The following is a 12,182-nucleotide window of genomic DNA, read 5'->3' as shown; positions in this document are numbered from 1 at the left end:
ATAACTGATCTTAAAAACACTTTGGGTGCTTGGTAGATGACTCAGGAGAGTCAGTGCTTGTGTGCATGTTGGAGCCACAGCTTTGATACCACACGGTCCTGTTCCTCTGGCCAGGCATGCCAGGAGTGGCCTGGTATCCACTCCCACTCTCATGGACTTCCTTGCCCCTGAAACAGTTAAAAACTTTCTCAGTTGCTTGGTTGTCCAGTCCAACTTTGTCATTTCTCAAGTACTTACTCTGCCTTCAAAACAACTGTTATTTTAAATTCCACTACCAATTAAATTAGTTGGTGCTGAAAAGTTTCAACACAGCAACCAGAGAAAGGGATCCTATAGGAGAGCAACCAAAAAAAGCCGCTTGGTTAAAAATTCCTACCAAATTGCTTTCTACCTGTACGTTATTTCAGTCAGATTACAGAATTGGCCTAACCTCCACCCCCCCCCCACACACACACACACTTTTCCTGCTACCAGCCCTTGCTCATTCTGCTCTACATTATTCCATGCCACCTTGCTTAGAAGTTCCTGAGTCACGCCAAACACTGGAGACTTATGTTCCTGCTTCCATGGGATAATTCGATGACTGGTTCTTTCCCTTTTACAGTTCTTCAGGTTGAATGAATAATCAGCCTCCAACTCCCACTGTAAAGGAGTTGTGATTACCTCTGTCTCAGGAGACAGTTGGCATCCTAACTCCAGGCCCTTACAGACTGGCCTTAATTTGAAAACCAGGTCTGTAGATGGAGCCAGGTTAACATAGGTCACCAAGTGGTCCTTAACCTAACATCTGACTGTAATCTTATAGGAAGAATCTTCCCAGGCATAGAGGGGCGGTGGTGGGGGTGACCAAACCATTCTATAATACTAGGGAGAGGTTGGTGTGATGACTGAGCCAGGAATAAAAACTAAGAGAAGGGCAAAGAACAGTTTTCCTTAGGCAGTGTCCTGCTTGCGGGGTTGTGGGGGGTAGGGGGTATTCAGGGCTTTGTCTTGGCTGCCTATAAGGCAAGCATCCTACCTGCTGTACTATAGGCCCCTAAACTGGATGTTTCCAGCCTCCCAGCTTAAGGTACTTGGTACCTATCCTGGGACCTAATACACTGCTCCAGCATCATCTCCCTAACCCAGGGCCCCAACACAGCCTCCCAGCCCTTCCCCTTTCTGTCTTTTCTCAGATCCCAGAGCTGCTTTATAGTTCAGCTCTGGAGTACCTCCTGACTTGCAGATGGGGGCATAACTGTCAGCCTAGTGTTTCCTGAGAGCACCTGACTAAAGTGTGAGTGCCCCAGGGAGCACTACAACCAAAGTTTACCTCTTCCCCTTAGTTCTGTAACTCTGACTAGCCCCCAGTCATGCAGTAACTTAAGAGTGTTTGTGTGTGGAGGGGGAGGGGGAAAATGTTTTAAGTTACTCCCCTAAAAGGGAATGTTTGGGTGAGAGTTCTGAGAACAGTTTTTTTTTTTTTCTTTTTGGGTCACACCCAGCGATGCACAGGGGTTACTCTTGGCTCTGCACTCAGGAATTACCCCTGGCGGTGCTCGGGGGACCATATGGGATACTGGGAATCGAACCCAGGTCGGCCGCGTGCAAGGCAAACACCCTACCTGCTGTGCTATCACTCCAGCTCCTGAGAACAGTTCTTTGAAGATTGTTTACTAGGGATTCTCCCTAGCCCTGAAAATTGGAAAATAAACATCAAAAACCAGGGGCTGGAGTGATAGCACATCGGGTAGGGCGTTTGCCTTGCACGCGGCTGACCCCGGTTCAAATCTCAGTATCCCATATGGTCCCCCGAGCACCGCCAGGGGTAATTCCTGAGTGCATGAGCCAGGAGTGACCCCAGTGCATCGCCAGGTGTGACCCAAGAAGCAAAAAAAGTGAAAACCAATAAATCTGAGCAAGGAAACCTTTCTAAAGCCTGTTGTCTAGGTGAGTTGCTGATTTTATGGGTCCTGAAGTTTACAAAATCTGAGGATTTCTTTAAGAATACAGACTGATAATGTAATCAAGAAAGTTTGGGGGCCGGAGCGATAGCACAGCAGGTAGGGCGTTTGCCTTGCATGTGGCCGACCCGGGTTCAATCCCCGGCACCCCATATGGTCCCCCAAGCACTGCCAGGGGTAATTCCTGAGTGTAAAGCCAGGAGTAACCCCTGAGCATCGCTGGGTTGTGACCCAAAAAGCAAAAAAAAAAAAAAAAAAAGAAAGTTTGTAAGTCTTAACTATCTCAATGATTCATTAAAAATATATATTTAGAGGGGGCCAGAGCGATAGCACAGCGGGTAGGGCGTTTGCCTTGCACTCGGCGGACCCGGGTTCGATCCCCGGCATCCCATATGGTCCCCAAGCACTGCCAGGAGTAATTCCTGAGTGCAAAGCCAGGAGTAACCCCTGAGCATCGCTGGGTGTGACCCAAAAAGCAAAAAAAAAAAAAAATATATATATATATATATATATATATATATATATATTTAGAAAAAAAAAAGACAAAATTACCCATAGCAGTTAGGGACAGAGAGGCTGCCTTGAGGTAATAGAAAGTCCACCTCTGCATGGGGGGTGGGGGAGCAGAAACAAGGAAAATATTAATGGTTTGCCCAGTAATCTACTGGATCAAAATAAAGGACAGACTAAGAAATTATTTGTCATAAACTCAATAAATGATTAAGCACAGAAAATTCTTTTAAAAATAAAAAAATATATATGAGCTTTGGAAGGAACTTACACCACATGGTCCCTGGTTCCTGGAGCATCACGGGGAATGATCCCTGAGGATTACTAGGTGTGACTCCCATTCCCACCCCCATAAGAAAAAGCACTTTGTTGTTTGAAGCCAATACTTTCCTACAGTACACTTGGTTGTCAACACAGTCCCAAAGGTAAATGCCCTTATTCCAATTTAGCAGTAGGAAGTTGGGGAAGGGGTGATGGGAGACATCACCAGAGTTACATAGCGTATCAATGGGAGGGCTAGGATGTAGAGTTCAAGTAACTCAAGTTCATGATTTCTGTTTTACAAGGTCAAAATCTGACTTGATTTCCAAAGATGGGAAGCCCCTGCGTAAAACTCAACACAGCTTGCCCATCTCATTGCCCTTCAGAAAGAGTAGTATTTTAGTATTTTAGCTAAATATATTGGAGCCTCGTGTTTTAGCTCAAACATATTTCCAATTGCACACAACCCCTTCATGCTCAGCCATGTGCTACTTGGGAGGACACATGAACCTGCAAAGGTACCAACCTAAAAGTTGTCAAAGTTTATGAAAACCCCCTGAAGGGCTCTAGTGTGAAAAACTAGCCAATCCCACAATCAGCCAAAGTTAACTGGCTGAAGCATTTAAAGGCTCCATTTCAGTCAGTACATTAAGGGGAGGTAGAAATGCCCATTGTCTGGCCCACTGCAAAGGCCAGATGTACACATGTGAAGATGAGCATTTGGAGTTCCAGTTTTGCTTCCCAACAAGGCAGAGATATTCTCAGGTTTGTATCTCAAATGCTGGAAGAGGTGACTTCTCTTAAAAGCACACGTGAGACGATTCTAGAAAGCAATGCTGGACCAAGACACTGATCAGAAATTGTATGGTGGGTGGGGTTCATGCCCAATTTAGTCAGCTTAATGGCTGAATAAAGAGCAGTATTCCTACATTATTAAAAAAAAAATTGGAGACAGGGGTTAGGCGCTTGCCTTTCTTATGACTGATTGTGATTTAATCCAGGCACTTCATCTCGTCTCCCAGTCTAGGAGAGTGGCCCCCAAACCTAAAGAAAAAACAACAAAAAATACTGTGATGGGTTTGAATAGAAGTTTGAAAAGAAGACTGGACTCCGCACTAGGATGTTTCACTCTGGGCCCCCCAGAGGGAGGCAAGTGAAAACCCTCCCCGCCCCGAGGCACTCAGCCCCGGCAGCCGACCTCCACTACCCAACCGCCACCATGCTCCAGGCTGCTTTCCAGACAAATTAGGTAGACACTTCCCACCCATTTTCCAAAATTGCCACACCATATTTGAGTTCAGACAGTAGGCAACAAATCATACACACACACACACACACCCGTCTCGGAGAGCCCGGCAAGCTACCGAGAATATCCCGCCAGCACAGGCAGAGCCTGGCAAGCTACCCATGGCGTCTTCGATATGCCAAAAAACAGTAATGATTGGTCTTATTCCCCTGACCCTGAAAGCCTCCAATCGTTGGGAAAGATGAGTAAGGAGAGGCTGCTTAAATTTCAGGGCTGGGAGGAATAGAGATGTTACTGGTGCCCGCTGGAGTAAATTGACGAGCAACAGGATGACAGTGATACAGTGATGTGAGTGGAGAAAAGGCCATTTTGGGTGTGTGATTAGTGGTGCTTGGAACACATGTTGCAAACTACCTGGGCCAACTTCTATTGGGACATACACAATATTGGGGGCTCAAAACAAAATGACTTCCAAAATGCTGAGCAGTGACTGTGAAGTTACCAACATCATGTGGACACCTCACTGTCTGACCACATGAAGCCTAGCACCAGCAAGCTGTAGAAAGAGATGGCTACTGTAGGCACCCCCAGCTCCCGGACATATATGAGGCCCTACAGAAAGAGCACCTCAGCTCTTGTTCCAGGAGAGCCTTTGCTCCTGCAGTGTTTTCTCTCTCTCTCTCTCTCTCTCTCTCTCTCTCTCTCTCTCTCTCTCTCTCTCTCTCTCTCTCTCTCTCTCTCTCTCTCTCTCTCTCTCTCTCTCTCTCTCTCTCTCTCTCTCTCTCTCTCTCTCTCTCTCTCCTCTCCTCTCTCTCTCTCTCTCTCTCTCTCTCTCCTCTCTCTCTCTCTCTCTCTCTCTCTCTCCCCCCCCCCCCCCCGGTCATTTTGGGGCCACCCTAAACAGTGCACAGGGGCTACTCCCAGCATGGTGCCTGGCATTCATTTGAGAGACCATGTTGTGCCAGGGGTGGAAGCTGTGTGTCCCAAATATAAAACCCTTTAAGCCACCTCCCTACCCTCATGCTGTATTTCTTCTGTTCTCTCCCATAAGCCGAAGGGTGTGCATTGCCAGAGCTGCAGAGACAGTGCTCCATAGTGGCCTCCCCCGCTGCAGCCTGAACTGGTCTCCTACCTCGCTTCCCATCATGCCTCATGCCCACCTCAGCACATCAGAAGCCAGTGTATCCAAACTGACACCTCCCAGCACTTCTTCATGTCTACTGATTGGACCCTGTTCCCCTAGCCCCCTGCTCTCAGATCCTCCCTCCCCACTCTGTGGGTCCCACAGTCCATCACCGGCCAATTTTACTGCTTCAGCCTCTTCTCTGAACATCCTTGCAACTTGCTCTGAAGAAAGTGGGATTTGTGCCCCAATGCCCTCACCCCTCCTATCTTGCTTCTTATCCAAGGGCTGTCACAGGCCAGCATCTGTTCTGCTTCACTAGCTCTTACCCTCCTGCCCATGACCCCCACAATTATTGCTATCCCCAGTATCTTCTAAATAATTAGTGCATACTTTCTCTTTCCCTGTGCTTTCACTGACTTCCCCTGCCCCCTCACTTACTCCCTACACTTCCACCCCAACCCTAACTGATGAAATTGCCACTCTAGGTCTTTCAGCCTGAGAAGGGAATGAAACTGTTTCTCCAACAAGGGCACCTTTGTAATGATAGTGACTTTGTTACTCCAAGTGTGGCCTGGTATCAACAAGCATCTGATTGGAAATAATAACTACCACCTTTCAGACCTACTGAATCAGAATCCATAGGTAATTTGTTAGCCATTAAATTTTGATTAACCCTGATAAACAGCCTCCTGAAGGGCCCCTTGCTGATCACCTAGGATTGCTCTTGTGTATCCTGCCACAATGATGAATGATCAGGTCAGTTTCTATTTTAGAAGCAGTTTGATCCTCCATCGCCTCCTTCCAAACAACCCACTTACCAACTACAGCCTTGATGTACAACTCCCCTCCTTTTACTGCTGAGGAAGGTCTTAGCTCTTTCCACAGGGCCGTTTGCTGCCTCCACCACCAGGAACAAGAGGCCATTGGACACAGCACAACTGCCAGTGAGAAACATTGCCAGCTCCTGTGATGGTGGAGAACTTCAAAGCTGCCCCGAAGAGGACATCTGAACAAGATCAGCTGCTTGCAATGTGAGATTCCAGCAGAAAAAGTTCCTGCATCTTTTCTGATGATGAGAAGGGTGAAAACATGAATTCTGTGATTTTGGGGGATCTTGCAAACGAAGAACATACCTAATTACAAAGCCAATAGATTGTTAGACAGATAAAAAGGGTTTGCAGATTTGGTTGCAAGATGAGTATCCCCAACTTTTGCTCCTTGTGCATTGCTTGGGGCAAGGAACATGGCAGTTCTCCCTTCTTGCATTTCCCAGCCCCAGGGTGCTTGCTGCTTTACACCGCCTGTCTGCAACTGCAGGAGGAGAGAGAAGTGAGCAGTGTTTCCGCACTCAGACTCAGCACGCATACACGGGCAGCTCAGGACAATCTTGCAGCTGAAGCAGGAAACAGAGTCTCCACTTCTTTCCAGTGAAGTAAACTGGAGCACCAGCTCCTAGGGGAGAAATCAAAGCAGTATTGTTTCAAAGAACAAAACAGTCTGGGAGAGAACAAAGGTCTTGGGCTTGATCCCTCTGGGGAGAAGATGGTATCTGAGCCCCTCCACCCCACTCAGATGAAGCTAGCCTGGATGGAAAGAAAGACCAGCATCCTGCAGCCGTTTTCTTAAGATCCTGCAAGATGTAGGACAGAGGGGGGCTTTCATCTGTGGTCTAACTTAACGAACACCGGGTGTCTTCACAGATGTCTAAATAAATAAGAGCAAAATCTGGGGAGTAATTGAAATAGGGACAGTTTTCGGCAGCCTTACAATTCCTAGCCCCTCGAAAAGGGTAGTGCATCTGCTGATGACTACCAGGTCTGCTAAGGGGCACCAGCAGGGCAGGTTGCTATGGACAGTCCCAGTGTGTATAGTATGGTAGAACCCACTGTGGGCATAGATAATGGCACTTCACTTCCGGGGACCTCAGCCATCCAATGACTTCCACCCCACCTGACCCCAGTCCTTGTTTTCAGGTAGGGAAATTGGTTTTAAGAATAAGATATAGGGGCTGGAGTGATAGCACAGTGGGTAGGGCGTTTGCCTTGTACGCAGCTGACCCAGGTTCGATTCCCAGCATCCCATATGGTCCCCTGAGCACCGCCAGGAGTAATTCCTGAGTGCAGAGCCAGGAATGACCCCAGTGCATCGCCAGGTGTGACCCCCCCAAAAAAAGTAAGATATAAATTAGCATCAACTTCTTTTTATGCTTGTGTTTGGGCCACACCCAGTGGTGCTCAAGGGTTACTCTGTGTGCGAGGCAAGTGCTCTACCCACTGTACCATTTCTCTGGTCGCTGGCACCAACTTGTATCTAATGGCCCTTGGGAAATAGATGGAAATGGTATGGTTCCTTTCCTCAGTCTCGCTGTCTGGTGAGGACACAGATATGAATCATTTGGCACTAATCAGGGATCATGCAGGGCAGAGGGGAGGAGCCTGACACATCAAATACTTTCTGCAGGAGTACACAAGAATAATTAGTGTTTAAATTGTGATCCCTTAGGACCGGAGAGATAGTACAATGGGTAGGGCACTTGCCTTGCACACAGCTGACTCAGTTTCAATCCCCAGCACCCTATAAGTTCCCCTGAACCTGCCAGGAGTGATTTCTGATTGCAGAGCCAGGACTAAGTGATGAGCCACTGGGTGTGACCCCAAAAGCAAAAAATAATAAATTTATGACCCTTAGTCATTGAAAGAGGGTTAAATATCTAACAAGTATCATGTGGAACAGTGCAATTGAGAAAGAATACACAGGAAACCTCGGCGGGGTGGGGACTATTTATACAATATATTTATTAATGTTTGGATTTGGGGGCCAGGTCAGACTTTTCTCAGGGCTTACTCCTGGCTCTGTGCTCAGAGATCACTCCTGGTGTGCTAGGGAACTGTATGGGGTACTGGGGAACAAATCCACACTGGGTGGTGCTTGTAAGATCCCTGTACTATCTCTGTCTCTATTTTCATACTTTATTTTCATATTTTAATATATGCCATGCATGAGGAAAAGAATGAAGTAGTTTTTGACAACAGTCTTAGAACTAAACTTTACCACCTTTCCCAGTCTTCCACATGTCCAGTACAGTATATAATAACCTTTCTTCTTAAATAAGTTTGAAATTGGGTTTTTGTACCCTGGAACTCTTTCTTAAGACATACCATTTGAGACTATGGTTTAACAACAACAAAAAAAAATAGACACATACTAAATTAGAAGTTTGCTTAGGAGATAGGCTTGACAAGAATGGGAATTCACAACTGAGGTCACTTCTGGATAAGACACTTGAAAATCTAGCCCTACTACCTTACACCTAATTAGAGTTCTCTTTAATGCTTAGCAGTAAGATACATGAACAAATACAGATTTGCTCCAGAATGTAGCAGTAGTGACAATCTAGAATGAATGAGCTATGTTAAGCTATATTAGAAGTTGAGCGATTTTTTGGCTGGTGATGGCAGCTCAGTGGAAAACACATGCCTTGCATAGGTTTGATCTCTGGCACACACACAACAAAACTTAAAATATATTCCACAATTCCCTTTTCAAAGTAAAATGTTATATATATATATATATATATATATATATATATATATATATATATATATTTGCTGTAGTAAGCTCAGTTTTAAATGTGTATATTTGTAGTAAAGCAAATATACACATTTCTTTTTTTTTTTTTCTTTTTGGGTCACATCCAGCGATGCTCAGGGGTTACTCCTGGCTTTGCACTCAGGAATTGCTCCTGGCAGTGCTTGGGGGACCATATGGAATGCCGAGGATCGAACCCAGGTCGGCCGCGTGCAAGGCAAACACCCTACCCGCTGTGCTATCGCTCCGGCCCCCCAAATATACACATTTCTGATTGCAGAGCCATAAACAAAAATATAAATGATGGTATCTGTAGAAAAAAATTAGGGCCTGAAATAGACTTAGTTTTCACTTACTTGAAACAGTAACACTTAAAAGTAACTGAGGCGGTGGAGGTAGCCTAGACATGTGTTTCAAGTCCTCTGGAATGATACTGGAATGTGAAAACTTTAAAAGATGTGGAATGATCTTACTTCATACTGAGGCTATTCAGCGGAGAAGTGAAGCATTTTGTTATGGCCGAGTGAGCGGCAGAGTTGGACTAGAGGTCACTGCAGCTCATGCTGAGACTCTGGCTGAACTGCTGTCTGCTGACTGGCTCCCCACACAGGAGGTGTTGAGTTTTTGTTTTTGTTTTTTTGCTTTTTGGGTCACACTCAGCGATGCACAGGGGTCACTCCTGGCTCATGCACTCAGGAATTACCCCTGGCAGTGCACAGGGGACCATATGGGATGCTGGGAATCGAACCTGGGTTGGCCACGTGCAAGGCAAACGCCCTACCTGCTGTGCTATCACTCCAGCCCAGGTGTTGAGATTGGGACGGACCCTGTCCATGCCCCTGAAGCTTGAATGTGCTCCGTAGACCACAGCATCAAAATGGGCTTTAAGAAAAAGTTGCTGGAGCTGGAGAAACAGCTCAGAGGATTAGGTAGGGCTGGCTTTGCATCCAGGAGGCCCTGGTTTGATGCTTGGTACTGCACGGTCCCTTAAGCACTGCCAGGAGCGATCTTCTGAGCACTGAGTTAGGAGAAATCCTCAGCTCATAATCCAGCTGGAGAGAAAGTACAGTGGGTAGGGCGCTTTCCCTGCAAGTGGCTGACTCTATCTCCAGCATCCCATTTGATGTTCTATCTCCAGCATCCCATTTGATTCCCTGAACCCACTGGGAGGGATTTCTGAATGCAGAGCTAGGAGTAATTCCTGAGCACCACCAATGTGGCCTCAAAACCCAAAAATAAAAGTAAAAAAAAAAAATTTTTTCTTTTTGGGTCACACCCGGTGATGCACAAGGGGTTACTCCTGGCTCTGCACTCAGGAATTACTCCTGGCAGTGCTCAGGGGACCATATGGGATGCTGGGATTTGAACCCGGGTTGTGCAAGGCAAATGCCCTACCCACGGTGCTATTGCTCCAGCCCCTGTAAAAAAATTTTTTTAAGTCTCCTTTCCTGGGGCTGGAGCAATAGCACAGTGGGCAGGGCGTTTGCCTTGCACACGGTCGACCCAGGTTCGATTCCCAGCATCCCATATGGTCCCCTGAGCACCATCAGGAGTAATTCCTGAGTGCAGAGCCAGGAGTAACCCCTTGTGCATCGCTGGGTGTGACCCAAAAAGCAAAAAAATAAAAAATAATAATGTCTCCTTTCCACCCCCTCCTCCCCGCCTTTTTTCCCCACAAGGCACACCTGGCCTCTGCTCCAGGCTTACTCTGGTCTGTGCCCTGGGATTATTCCCAGGGACTCAGGACTATGGTACTAGGAATAAAACTCAGGTCAACTATATGTAAGGCGAGTGCTTTACTCGCTAGTGGACTATCTCTCTGACCCTCAAAGGTGTTTTTGCTTCTATTGGCTCTTAGTCTCCCTCTCTCAGGGAAGAAATCGAGCATTAGTGGAATCAAAACAAGAAAAACTTTAAAAGCTCCAGGAAAACCGTATTTCCTGGAGACTGAAAATATTTTTCTCAAGAGAAATTAGGAAGAAGCAAGAATGTTTAAGAAAGGTTGACCTGTAACAGAGCACCCAATCCCATCTCCTCTCGTCTACACAAGATCTATGGACTTGTGGGTGTTCAGGTATTCAGAAGCAGAGGCTTAAGAGGTAGACTTTGAGCACTGATTAGCCTTCTTAATCCTCACGGAGCTCTGGGGAGCTGGGAATCCTCTCCTGCTCTCAGGAAGAGATGCCACTTCAGAGCCTCAGGTTATAAAAATAGCCATTTCAAGGCAGGAAGTGGTTTTGTTTCGGAGTTACAATAATAAAGCAGGCTTAGTTCCCAAGTTTAAAGTTATTTTAAAATTTAATAGCCCATACAAATCACATTCTCTAATTGTGACAGTTCCTGCTGGGCCTATTAGTACTTAGGGAGGTCTGATTAGGAGGGGAATTCCTCAAGATGACAGTTTTAACGGTGTCACGAAGCCATTATGTTCCTGAGTGCCTGGGATCCAGTGTATGTGCTCTTCCACTTTGGGGAGTTTGGGGGTGTCTCGCCTGGTGTTGCTTAGGACTTACTCCTGACTTTGTGCTCAGAGATCACTCCTGGAGGAGCTCAGATGACTGTATGTGGTGCTAGGGATCAAACCTGGATCAGCCTTGTGCTAGCAAGTGCCTTACCTGATACTTTTTGGCCCTACTATATCTGTTTTTTCTTCTTTATTAAAATACCTTGTACTTTTACTCTTTTTTCCCCCCTCTAATGTATCTGTTTTTAACTAATTATTTCTTACTCTTCCACTGACACCGTGTTAAGAAATGGAGGCCATGGGGCCAGAGAGAGAGTAGAAGGGTTAAAGCACTTGCTTTGCATGAGGTCCAACCCAGTTTGATCCCTGGCACTGCACAGTACCCTGAGTACCACAACTGTGGCCCTGAAACGGCATGAAACAGGAAATGGAGACTATGCTGCTGGTTAAAGGTGATGACACTGAAAGATTAGGACCCCAGGCCTCTCTTTCACCAACTCCTTCATAGAGAGAAAAAGTAACTTCTGTGAGGTAAGAAAGGTTGGGACACCACCCTAAATAAAGGGAGGGTGGTGGGGAACTCAAAATAGAACTCTCCTCATGGAGGATTTGTTCCCCACATCAGGCACTGCAAGATATGAGATTTGCACCTGGATGAGTCACCAAACTGTCTAGCTCTGAAAACCAGGAGGCTCTCAGCCCTAGTCATCTCTCGTCCTGGTTTATATATTATTTGCTTAAATCACAGGTTCCAATGAGCTGTGACTACTTGGGGACATGAAGTGAGGACTTAAGGTATCTGCTTGTCTGGGAGCTTTGGACTAAGGAGCAGCTTTTGGTTCTTAGGGAACAGAAGTCAGTAGACATCATCATTGCCCCCTCCCTCTGCCAGTTCTCTGCTATCTTTCCAAAGAGGCTGGATCCCCTTGTCTGTGGCCCTGATATTTTAGGGCACAACTCAACATGGTTTGGCTCTAGTGTCCAAAGGGGCTTCTCCTGAAGACCCCACAGGACTGTAATTGCAGAATAATTCAGAAACAAAAC

Source organism: Sorex araneus, chromosome 6 (genome assembly GCF_027595985.1).
Source record: "Sorex araneus isolate mSorAra2 chromosome 6, mSorAra2.pri, whole genome shotgun sequence".
NCBI classification, from domain to species: domain Eukaryota; kingdom Metazoa; phylum Chordata; class Mammalia; order Eulipotyphla; family Soricidae; genus Sorex; species Sorex araneus.
Note: the sequence above shows the minus strand (reverse complement) of the source record.